The sequence below is a fragment of the Carcharodon carcharias genome, chromosome 29 (assembly GCF_017639515.1).
Source record: "Carcharodon carcharias isolate sCarCar2 chromosome 29, sCarCar2.pri, whole genome shotgun sequence".
Classification (NCBI taxonomy): Eukaryota; Metazoa; Chordata; class Chondrichthyes; order Lamniformes; family Lamnidae; genus Carcharodon; species Carcharodon carcharias.
In genome coordinates this window covers 3,788,455-3,800,824 of record NC_054495.1, presented here as the reverse complement: position 1 = coordinate 3,800,824, position 12,370 = coordinate 3,788,455, and the positions used below count along the sequence as shown (strand labels likewise).

Sequence of the window (12,370 nt, the reverse complement as noted above, 5' to 3'; positions counted from 1 at the left end):
GCAAAGTTCTTTGCTATGTTGAGGTCACAAAACTTACTATGTAAATGCAAGTTCTTTTTTTTAAAATTACAGATAAAGAGGAAAGAGACAGAAAAATGAAACTCATAAGGTAAACTGATACCCAGAAAGAAACTCCACACAGGGAGACAATGAGTGACACAGAACCAGAGTAATTTACCTGTGATCCATTTTTCAGCTGTTCGAAGGTTTCATTTTCACGAGACACTTGGTAGACAAACAGAATACATGGAATCTCTTGTTTGTCATATTTGTTAATGTTGAGTTTTTTCACAATAACGTCATGTACTTTTCCTTCACCGTAACACTGCACAAACAGAACTTGTGCTGTCATAATTATCAGTTATCAATAATCAGTCATAATTACACCAGAGGTATTTTACTCATTATAATGATTTTCAGAGACTAAGAGAAATATGTAACATTTAATTTCCAGCAAGATATTGTACTGAGGAACTGAAATAAGAGACTGTCAGGCACCAGTATAGGTCTGGCACTGGCAGTGAGCCTTGTATCTGTACAGAAGACACAACAGCCCTACCCATGTATAGCATCTCTACACAATGGGAACAGAGAAGATGCTGGAAACACCAGCCTAATGGAACCTATATCTAAACAAGCTATTCAAAGGGGAATGGGAGACTGTTGCCGGGACCATGGCAGCACTTGTCCTGCCTTTCTCCTACGGTTGACCTCTATCTGCTACGGCGTCGTCTTCTTTGTGCAACTTAGACCCATCACACATTGGTCAATCGAAAGAAGGAACGTTAACTGTGCTCCTATCCGCAGATGCTGCCAGACCTGCTGAGTTTTTCCAGGTATTTCTGTTTTCGTTGCGAAGGAACGGGAACTGAGCTCATATAACATTCCGGAAAGATTGCCTCTGGCGCTATTGGACAAATCCCATGTCAATCATAAGCCCGTTGGCCATTGAATGAGCGGAAAAGTGATAGGGGCCGGGTTTGCAAATTCCCGCCTTCCTCCGGGAGGGGAGGGATGCTGATGGGAAATTCAAAGCTATGATTGGCTCGCTGGCCTGCCTATTCCACCAATGAGGGCGGGGCTGAGACTGAATCCAATTTCCTGCTTCACCCCTATTTCATATTACATATTACAAATTTCACCCCTTTCCTAATTTTACTTAGTTCTGTTGAAGGGTCATGAGGACTCGAAACGTCAACTGTGCTCTTCTCCGCCGATGCTGTCATACCTGCTCAGTTTTTTCAGATATTTCTGTTTCTGTTTGTTTCCAATTTCCTGCTGTTTCCCCTCTGGGAGATCAAGATTCGGGGTGAGAAGAAGAATCCAGTCTGAGTGTGATCCACCTCTCAGTCGCTGATGTTTACCTACCCTCTTTGTTCGATGTTTATACTGAATAAACTTTTATTGTAGAATATTAAAAGAACAGAAAGATCCCATTCAGAGAGTAGCCCATTCAGAGATCAGGGTTTAGAGTTTGGTTAGGAATTTAGTCTGACTGAGATTCACCTCTCTGTTGCTGATGTTTACCTTCCCTCTTTGTTCTTTGTAATAAATAAGTACTGAAATTTGAGGTTTCCTGTAAAATATTACAGAACAGTTCCGTTGAAGGGTCATGAGGACTCGAAACGTCAACTCTTTTCTTCTCCGCCGATGCTGCCAAATCCAGAGCTCCTTGGATGAAAAAGAAGATAGAAATTAAAATAAAGAAGAAAAAGTGTGCTTATCACAGGCGTCAGGTAGAAAATACAATTGAGAACCAAGAGGAATAAAGAAGGTTCAGAGGGGAGGTGAAAAAGCATATTAGAGAAGTGAAGAGGGATTATGAGAAAAGACTGGCAGCCAGCATAAAGGGGAATCCCAAAGTCTTCTATATAAATAGTAAAAGGGTGGTAAAAGGAGGAGTAGGACCGATTAGGGACCTAAAAGGGAATTTACACATGGATGAAGGGGCCATGGCTGAGGTATTAAATAAATACTTTGCATCCATCTTTACCAAGGAGGTAGATGCTACCCAAGCCATGGTGACAGACGAGGAAACTCTGTCACAAGAAGGGTTCAAAATTGATAAGGAGGAAGTGTTGAATAGGCAGTCGGCACTTAAAGTTGACAAGGCATGGGGACTGGACAATATGCATCCAAGGATATTGAAGGAAGTGAGAGTAGAAATTCCGGGGGCACTGGCCATAAATTTTCAATCTTCCCTAGGCTCAGGGGAGGTGCCAGAGGACTGATGAATTGCAAACATTACGACCTTGTTCGAAAGAGGTTGTAAGGATAAGCCCAGCAATTACAGAGCAGTCAATTTAACTTCAGTGGTGGGCAAGATTCTAGCAACAATTATTCAGAATAGAGTAGTAGTTTAATAGTAGTCACATGGAAAAATATGGGTTGATAAGGAAGAGGCAGCATGGATTTCTAATGGGGAAATTGTGTTTAACTAACTTGCTGGAGTTTTTTGAAGAGGTAATGGAAAAGGTCGTTGAGGGTAATGCTGTTGATGTGGTGTACATAGACTTTGAAAAGGCATTTGACACAGTGCCACACAACCAACTTGTAAGAAAAGTTATTGCTCATGGAATAAAAGGGAAAGTAGCAACATGGGTACAAAATTGGCTAAAAGATAGGAAGCAGAGAGTAATGGTCAATGGATATTTTTCAGGCTAGAGAAAGGTTTGTAGTGGAGTTTCCCAGGGGTCAATATTGAGACCCTTGCTTTTCCTGATATATATAAATAATCTAGCTCTTGGTGTGCAACGGACAGTTTCAAAGTTTGCAGATGATATGAAGCTTGGGAGTGTTGTAAACTGCAAGGAGGACAGTATAGAACTTCAAGAGGACATAGATAAGTTGGTGCAGTGGGCAGATAGGTGGCAGATGAAGTTCAATGCAGAGAAGTATGAGGTGATGCATTTTGGTAAGAAGAACATAGACACACAATATAAAATAAGGGGTGAAATTATGAAAGGGGTGCAGGAGCAGAAAGACCTGGGTGTATATGTGCATAGATCATTGAAGGTGGCAGGACAGGTGGAGTGAGCAGTTAATAAAGCATATAGTATCCTGGGCTTGGGGGCATAGAGTACAAGACCAAGGCGGTTATGCTGAATTTATATAAGACACTCATTAGACCTCAGCTGGAGTATTGCATACATCTCTGGGCGCCATGTTATAGGAAGGATGTGAACACATTGGGCAGAGGTTTACAAGAATGGTTCCAGGGATGAGAAACTTCAGCTATGAGGATAGATGGGAGAGGTTGGGACTGTTCTCCTTGGAGAGAAGAAGGCTAAGAGGAGATTTGCTAGATATGTAAAATCATAAGGGGCCTTGTCAGAGTAAATAGGGAGAAGCTGTTCCCACTCCTGAAAGGATCAAGAACGAGAGGGCACAGATTTAAAATGATTTGCAAAAGAAGCAAATGTAACATGAGAAAAAACTTCTTCACACGAGTGTTTTGGGTCTGGAATGCACTGCCTGGAAGCGTGGTGGAGGCAGGTTCACTCAAGGCATGCAAAAGGGCATTAGATGATTATTTGAATAGAAACAATGTACAGGGGCTCAGGGAAAAGGTAGGGCAATGGCACTAGGTCATAATACTCATTTGGAGAGCCAGTGCAGACACAATGGGCCGCATGGCCTCCTTCTGTGCCAATTAAATTCTATGATTCTGAGATGTATTATTCAAACACAGCATGGTACAGTGACCACATACACAAATTGACAGAATATTCTAAATGATAAAATACCAAATCTTGGTCCAACTGATACAGTGAAGGAAAAAAAATTATTCTCTTCATTATGGAGGTATGAGGATCACTGGAAAGACCAGCATTTATTGCCCATCCCTAATTGCCTTGGAGAAGGTGGTGATGAGCCCCAGTGAAGCGTTGCTTATTCTTTTTCCCCGGAGTTGGTCACCCTGAATTTGCTGCTGATCCACAACCTGAAATGCTGTCTCTAGATTGCCATTTCTATCCTAGCATGCATTGGACTGTTATCAAAGAGACAACAGCTCCAGTCCTAAGAAACTCCGGTACAATTTTGTGACGGTCAAGTCATGCCTGAAAAGCTAATTGGGCAGTGGACACTGTACTTTTAAAAAGAAAGAAACATGGAATAATGGATGTTGTACCCTCAAAAATGGATTCCAGAAAGTCAGGTGACTTCTTTTGTGGATTCTGAATAGACTGAGATGGTAGCATCCTGTTAGTGAAGAATACCACTCCTGTTCCCATTGCACAGTAGCAGTGTAAAACAGTTACCTTCACCTGTTGCTCAAATTTTTGAGACACTTACCCTTCCAGGGTAATCTAAGGTACATTGGGCACTTCTCAGGACCAAATGTGGTGGTCTTGTGTCCATTAATTAATTTGCTTGATGTACAGTGATCAATGATCTGATCAGGGTAGCCATTATCCCATAGGCTGGCTTGGATGCGCCTTATTTCAGCATCAAGCTTACTATCAAGCCAAAAGGGTGTTTTGCCTGTCACACAAATGAGCAACGTGGTATATAAATTTCAGTACTGGTGCGATGTTGGGTATGTAGGCCGTATGTCCCAATGATTGGCGGATTGTATCATCAGCATATCCCTTCGGCTATTCGCAACAGGCAAAGTGCTGGCTGTACCTAACCAGACCATACTTGCATAATTCAAAACATAGTGTCCACCATTAGATGTGATTCCGTGATTGTACAACACTTGCTAAACAATTGTAATTGTGCTAAGAATTACACTGATAATCAATTTAAGATTAACAATAGGGCCTGCAGTGCAGCTCACTAAGTGCTCTAGAAGCTACATATATTCCCACACAGGGCCCTGTCCTTTGCAGACAGAAGGAGCATGTACACATATTGTACCTTTTTCAGCTAAACCAAAGTTTGGGGGACAGCCATTCCCTGGTTCATTCCCCAGGGCAATGCCTTGACTAATCAGAATCGACCTGCCTGGTTTGAATTTAACAAAGCTTGGCAGTTCACTGTCAGTTGTCAGTTAACTGGTGCATTCTCTGTGGCAATACTCTACCAATCATGGTCCACTTGCCAACCCATGAGCACTCTCTTCTTATGCAGTATAAATTGTTGCTCCCTTGACAATTGGTATTCTTGTGAATTGTCCTGATGAGTGCAAAACAAAAAGCTTCAACAGCATGTCCTTTTTTTCAGCAATACTCAAGTTTACCATTTCTACCCCATCCTGATTTTTCTCAGGCTCCTTATTCTGCACAACGATTCTCTCGCACATACTGAATTGACACTCCCTTTCCCTGTTAACCTATGTTCCTCCTTATACTTATTACTAAACTATTAATTAACATATTGTGTCGTACACTGTTCTACCCTCATTTATGAGACCCTGGAAACAAGATTTTCAGGTTTCCACATTCCATTGTCCTTGCCACATTGCAATCCTTATAGTTCTGCTCGATGAACACAGCCAATCTCTCTCTTGTTCAGAGCAAGAGACATAATGTTAAAATTAGAACCAGACCGTTCAAGGGTGATGTCAGGAAGCACTTCTTCACACAAACGGGAATGGAAATCTGGAACTCGCTCCCCTCCTCAGAAAAAACAGCTGCTGAGGCTGTGGCCAATTCAAAATTTCAAAACTGAGATTGATGTATTCATGTTAGATGGGTAGATAGATTTAAGCTACAGATTAGTCATGATCTAATTGAAGATCCAGACATACCTTTCCAATCCAAGTCAAACAGATCAGGAGAGACAGACAGACAATTTTATCAATTTCATCCCAACTCAGTACTGCTAATAGATACATAAGTCCCAGACAAATTCATACAAACCACCGGATTGAAAGTAACTTTCTCAATCTCACGTAGAACCATAGAAAAGTTACAGCACAGAAGGAGGCCATTCAGCCCATCTTGTCCATGCAAGCCCAAGGACACCCAGGTGCCCTTTCTAATCTCGCCTTCCTGCACCCGGCCCATAGTCCTGCAGCTTACAGCACTTTAGGTACAGATCCAGGTACTTTTTAGAAGAGTTTAAAGTTTCTGCCTCGACCACCAACTTGGGCAGCGAATTCCAGACACCTGCTACCCTCGGCGTAAAAAAGTTCCTCCTCATGTCCCCCCTACACCTTCTGCCACTTATCTTGAATCTATGTCCTCTGGTTCTAGTATTCTCCATCAAGGGAAACAATTTTATCCTGTCCACTCTATCTATTCCCCTCATAATTTTGTACACCTCAATCAAGTCACTTCTCAGCCTTCTTTGTTCTAAGGAAAATAACCCCAACCTATCCAATCTCTCCTCGTAGCTACACTTTTCTAACCCTGGCAACATTCTTGTAAACCTGCTCTGCACTCTCTCCAGAGCTATTACGTCCTTCCTGTAATGTGGTGACCAGAACTGCACACAATACTCCAGTTGTGGCCTCAACAGTGTTTTATACAATTCCAACATTCCTTACTTTTATATTCTATATCTCGGCCAATAAAGGAGAACATTCCATATGACTTCTTCTCAAACTTGTCTACTTGAACTGCTGCCTTCAGGGACCTGTGTACTTGTACACCAAGATCTCTCACTTCATCTACCCCTCTTAATATATTCCCATTTATTGTGTAAATTCTGTAACCTCCCTAAATGTATGACATCACACTTCTCTATGTTAAAATCCATCTGCCACTTTACCGCCCACTCTACCAACCCATCTATATTGTTTTGAAGATTATGACTATCCTCTACACTATCCACTACTCGGCCAATCTTTGTGTCCTCTGCAAATTTCCCATTTGTGCCCCCACGTTCATGTCCAAATCGTTAATATATAACACAAACAGCAAGCATAGTGCAGTCTCCACAGCAAATTAAATACAGAATAGAACTGGCACATTCTGTCTGACTCAATGGTACAGAAGTTCTTGTGAACTGCAGCTCTCTCCTGCTGTCCTCTTTCCTGTGGTGCCCAAGGCATGTGAGCTGCAGGTTACTCCTTCCAAAGTGTATCACCTCATACTTTTCAGGGTTAAATTCCATCTGCCACTTATCTGCCCATGTGACCATCCTGTCTATATCTTCTTGTAGCCCAAGACACTCAACCTCACTGTTAACCGCCCGGCCAATCTTTGTGTCATCCGCAAACTTACTAATCCTACCCCACACATAGTCATCTATGTCGTTTATAAAAATGACAAATAATAGGGGACAGAGCACAGATCCCTGTGGTACGCCACTGGACACTGGCTTCCAGTCACTAAAGCATCCTTCTGTCATCACCCTCTGCCTCCTACAACTAAGCCAATTATGAATCCACCTCATCAAATTACCCTGTATCCCATGTGCCTTTGCTTTCTTTATAAGTCTCCCTTGTGGATCCTTGTCAAAGGCTTTGCTGAAAGGAGGAGGCAGAAGAAGAGACAGTCAATACATCTTTATTCTGGACAGGTCAGAGACACCTAATGACCCTGGTCCCATTTAATTGCATATCATGATCCCTGTGCCTGATTTTGGAGACTAACAAATTTAGCCCCCTTATTTCCCAAATTCATCAAATCTTACCCTTGAAAGTGCACTCCATCCATCCCACCAGTCGGCACCCCCACGATCTATTCACGACTCAGATCAAAGCACAGTGCCACATGAATGGCACACTATACTATCAGAAGTGTCCCAGTTACAACTCACATCTGTGGAGCTGATCAGTGGCATCATAGTTTTGGTAAGGCATATTTAAACCAGTTGGGAATTTGGATGCCCCCATTTCTTGTTCCCTATAGCAACTGTGTAGGTGAAGCATTTCTTAAAAAGATTGCCTGTTGCCTGTAACAGCAACAGCTTGCAGTTAGATAGCATCTTTAACATGGTAACATATCCCAAGTCATTCAAAGGTGTGTCTGTAATGTTACCTGCTGAAACTCATCCAGTTTACTGTTTTAATTATCATAGCTGTCCAACTCAAGATGAGAAAATGGCACAAAATTACTCTGTTGCATCAACTGGCTTAGTCACTGTGGACATCAACGCTTCAGGAAGACTGCAAATGGATCAAAAGGAAAGCATCAAATTAAGAGAAAAAGACGACAATACAGAATGTAAAGGAGACAAGGCAATAAATTACGGGCATAACTTGCACCTGTTCATTCATCATGTTGGGCTTTATGTTAACCTCATCAATGCTTTGGAAAGTGCAAATGAATGGGCAGAGGTAGTGTGTAGAATTGATCACAGGATATCATAAAAGTGTAGTATTTCTGTTTTTAATTCATTCATAGGATGTGGGCATTGCTAGAAAGACCAGCATTTATTGTCTATTCCTAATTGTCCCTTGAGAAGATGGTGGTGAACCATCACCATGAGCTGATGTAGTCCATGTGGTCCTCCCACCGTCCTCTTTTGGAGGGACTCCGTGCCTTAAAGGACAAGAAAGAGGACTGATAGAACATAAAAGAAGGGAAAGGAAATTTCATCATCCCCCCCTCCCCCTCTCTCTCCCCCTTTCTTCCCCTCTCTCTCCCCTTCCTTCCCCCTCTCTGTCCCCCTTCCTTCCCCCTCTCTGCCCCCTTCCTTCCCCCTCTCTGTCCCCCTTCCTTCCCCCTCTCTGTCCCCCTTCCTTCCCCTTCTCTGTCCCCCTTCCTTCCCCCTCTCTGCCCCCCTTCCTTCCCCCTCTCTGCCCCTTTCCTTCCCCCTCTCTGCCCCCCTTCCATGCCCCTCTCTCTTCCCCTTACTTTCCCTGTCTCCTCCTTCCTTAACCTCTCCCCCTTTCTTCTCCCCCTCTTTCCCCTTCCTTCCCCCTCTCACCCCTTCCTTCCGCCCTCTCTCATTCCTCCCCACCCTCCCTTCCACATTTCCATCCCTTCCTTCCCCCCTCTTCCCCCTTCCCTCCTCCTCTCTTCCCCCTTTCTTCCCCTCTCAGTGTGTTGGGGTGGGCTCAGTGTGTCGGCAGCGGTGTCAGTGTGTCCAGGGACGATCAGTGTGTTCCTCTGGTTCCTCTGCTCCTGCATTCTCTTTACAATTCCCTGAAGCATTGTCATGCTTGGGCCATTTTCTGTCCATTGCCTTGATTGATAGCACTGTCAGCCAATGTGAGCACAGTCATGAAGAGACAGCAATGTATAAAGTGTTATTGAAAATTATTTTAAATTGGACTTGTAGTAGGGTCTGTGTCTGTGGGTGCGAGTGTGTGCGCGTCTTAATTAGATTAAAGCCAGCTAGCCTGGGTGCTTTGATGTATAGTAGTTCTGAGATGTCAACCGGAAGGTAAAGAGTATATTTGCATTTTTGAATAAACCATTCAAAGATGGGGGGGGGGGGGTGAAATTTTGCACCTAGCTAGGAGACACCAAGCAATATGTTTATATTGCTAATAAAATTGGTACTATGAAAGGGGTTTTATTGTTAGAAGAGGTGTGGTTAAAAGGGCCTGGTGATACAATGAGAATTTGCATTCAAAGGGAAGACTAGGTAGATACAGAAGAGTTTTGTGTGTGTGAGTCAGAGGCATATGAGATCTAAGCCACTTGTAAGCCTGCAACTATCTGCAAAGGAAACAAATTGAAAGGAACCTCATTTTGAACTCATAAGATAAAATGTGCTTTGCCTGGTGTTTGTTTAAAGTCTATGATTTATTGTTGCCTTGGGCAAGATTACTTGGGAGTGATTAATTTGGGGATTTGTTTAATAGTTATTATGGTAGTAATTTGTAGATGTGTATGTGTTTAATACCTTGTAAAATTAATAAATTTAATTTATATTAAAAAACCTCTGCAGGCTTGGTGGTTTCATTTCCGAATTCAGAGTTGAATCTCAAACATACCAATTGAAAATATAGGTTACAACAGTTGCTTAAAGTTTCCCTCTGGCTTTTTAAATAACACAGACTTTACCAACTACTGTGTCACAACAAGCACAATTCAGGGGATTGACATCAGATAAAGGATAAGACGTTGACGATTCAGCATATGGAGAGTGGTGGCGGTGTGGGTAAGTGGGGAAAAGGTGACGCTGTTCATCGAGTATGAGTTTTCCAGAGATGTCCCCCCGCTTTCCACTTGGTCTCCATCCAGCGACCTGACTTTTCTCGACCAATCGGCTGGCCACAAACCAGCCAGTGGACATTAGCCCCACCTTCTCCAGTCACTGATTGGCTGCAGCGCAGATGAGCTCTGCCCACTCGCGGTGGATCATGTGAGGTTGGGAGCCACGCGCAGCCAATGGGCTGATGTCCTGTCACTGCTTTGAGATTGGTCAATGGGCCAAGTGGGGGTCTGCACTTGTGCCAACACTGTGCTCCAAATGGCTGAGCAGTGACCCTGCCCATCAGGAGCACCTGACCTGGAAGTTGTGGGTTAGAATCCCTTTTCCTGGCACCATGCAGCTGGGACTGTTGAATAGCAAAGTGGCCATGGTCACCATCTCTATCAAGGGTATCGGATTGGCCATTGCCTGGCACCTGGCCCGGGATGGTGCCCAGGTGGTGATCAGCAGCCGCAAGCAGGCCAATGTGGACAGGGCCCCGGAAGAGCTGCATGTCAAGGGTCTGGACATCTCGGGCATTGTCTGTCGCATGGGCGAGGATGGGGAGGCACTGGTTATTGAGATACTGAGGAGCCATGAAGGGATTGACTGCAGCCAATCCATTCACTGGGAGGATGCTGGACTGCTCAGAGAAGGCCTGGGACAAAGTGTTTTTGAGGTCAACATCAAGGCAATCTTATTCATGGCTAATCTGGTGGTGCCGCACATGAAGCAACATGGCCGGGGCTCCATTGCGCTGGTTGGCTCTGTCGTCAGCTGCAGCCCTTCACGCCATCGGGCCCTACGGTGTCAGCAAGACGGCGCTGCTGGGTTTGACCAAGGTGCTGGCCCCCGCCACCCTTTGCATCAACTGCCTGGCCCCAAGTGTCATCAAGACCCAATTCAGCTCTGCCCTGTGGTCGGACAACAGATTGTGCCAGTGGTTCGAGAAGGCCATCACCATGCGTCAGATTGGCGAACTTGCACCATCCCTTTCCTCTGGCTTACATCACTGGGGAGAATATTGTGGTGGCTGGAGGTTTTCACTGTCGACTCTGAGCCAATGTTCGAGCTGGGGCACTCTCGACAACTTCCAATCCAGTTACTTTCCAGGATTATTCATATTTTACTCAGTAAATGGTTTTCAGAGATTAAGATGCAGAAACTTACAACGCAGTAGGGATGCCATTTGGCCAGTCCTGCCTGTGCTGGACCTAGAAAAAGCAGTCAAGCTTAGTCCCAGCCCACGCACCTTGCCCCCCTCCCCCCTGCCCTCTCCTTTAGTCCATAACCCCATTAATTTCCTCATCCTCAAGTACTGTCCAGCCCCCTTTAAAAGTGATTTATGCAATCAGCTTCCCCCATCGTTTCAGGTTCAGCATCTGGTTCCCAACAACTCTTTGTGGGAAAAAAATTCTCCTCTGTAGATCTTCTTTCAATGATTTGTCAATCTCTGATTTATAGCTTTTCTCTCTCTCTAATCCATCAAAATCACTCACTGTCTTGAAAACCTCTACAATGTCACCTGAACCTTTTTCTCTGTGCCAGGGAGAATAGTTTCAACTTTCTCAGCCTCTCCTCAAAACTGGAGTCCTTTATCCCTGGTAACGTCCTGGTAAACCTCTGCTGTACTCGTTCTGAAACCTTTACATCCTTCCTGAAGTGTGATGCCCAGCATTATCCACAATATGGAGGCCGAACTAGCATGATCTCGTGGCTTTTATAGTGTATACCTCTAGTTATAAACAGGAGATGGTGGTGTAGTGGTAATGTTATTAAGCTATTTATCCAAAGGTTCAGACTAATTCCCTGGGGACATGGGTTCAAATCTGACATGATATCTTAAGAAATATTTACCTCTGTTGGGATCACCCAAAAATACGCTGTAGTCCCCTGAATATGTTTAATTTTCCTCTGTTCCAGCTATTGTCAGAAGTAAGACTTTCATTTATTACCTCTTGACTGTGGATGCCTTCTCAATACTTTCAAACTTATCGGCTGGATACTTTCTTTTCCCAAGACTCTGTGAAGGCCACTTGATTTTTCTGTTAGTTTCAACTAGGTAATCTTGCTGTTTCTTTTTCTTCATGGCATCCAAACTGAGATTAAACCTTACCCGTATTCCACAGGGCAAATGATGAAGTTAGCTTTTTCTCTTTTTTACAGTGTAGGTCAATCTAACTATCATTTACTTTGGCTATCTTCTCTCAGTGAGCTGCAAACTGCACACACCTGGTCCAAGCTACAACTAACTCTCTCAGAAAACAGCCAGATAAATTGAAAGCAGAGAACCTCCTTAAATTCCACCAATCTCCATGATGACATAGCATACCCTGGGATGTCTTCAAATCCTTTAGATTAAACATCCCTCATTTAAAATTCCTCTTTG

At 43.7% G+C, this 12,370-nt stretch overlaps 1 pseudogene; it reads left to right on the top strand.

Annotated features, from left to right (window-relative positions):
- Nucleotides 1-10,336: 10,336 nt before the first annotated feature.
- On the top strand, nucleotides 10,337-11,920 carry LOC121271004 (annotated as a pseudogene).
- The last annotated feature ends 450 nt before the right edge of the window (nucleotides 11,921-12,370 follow it).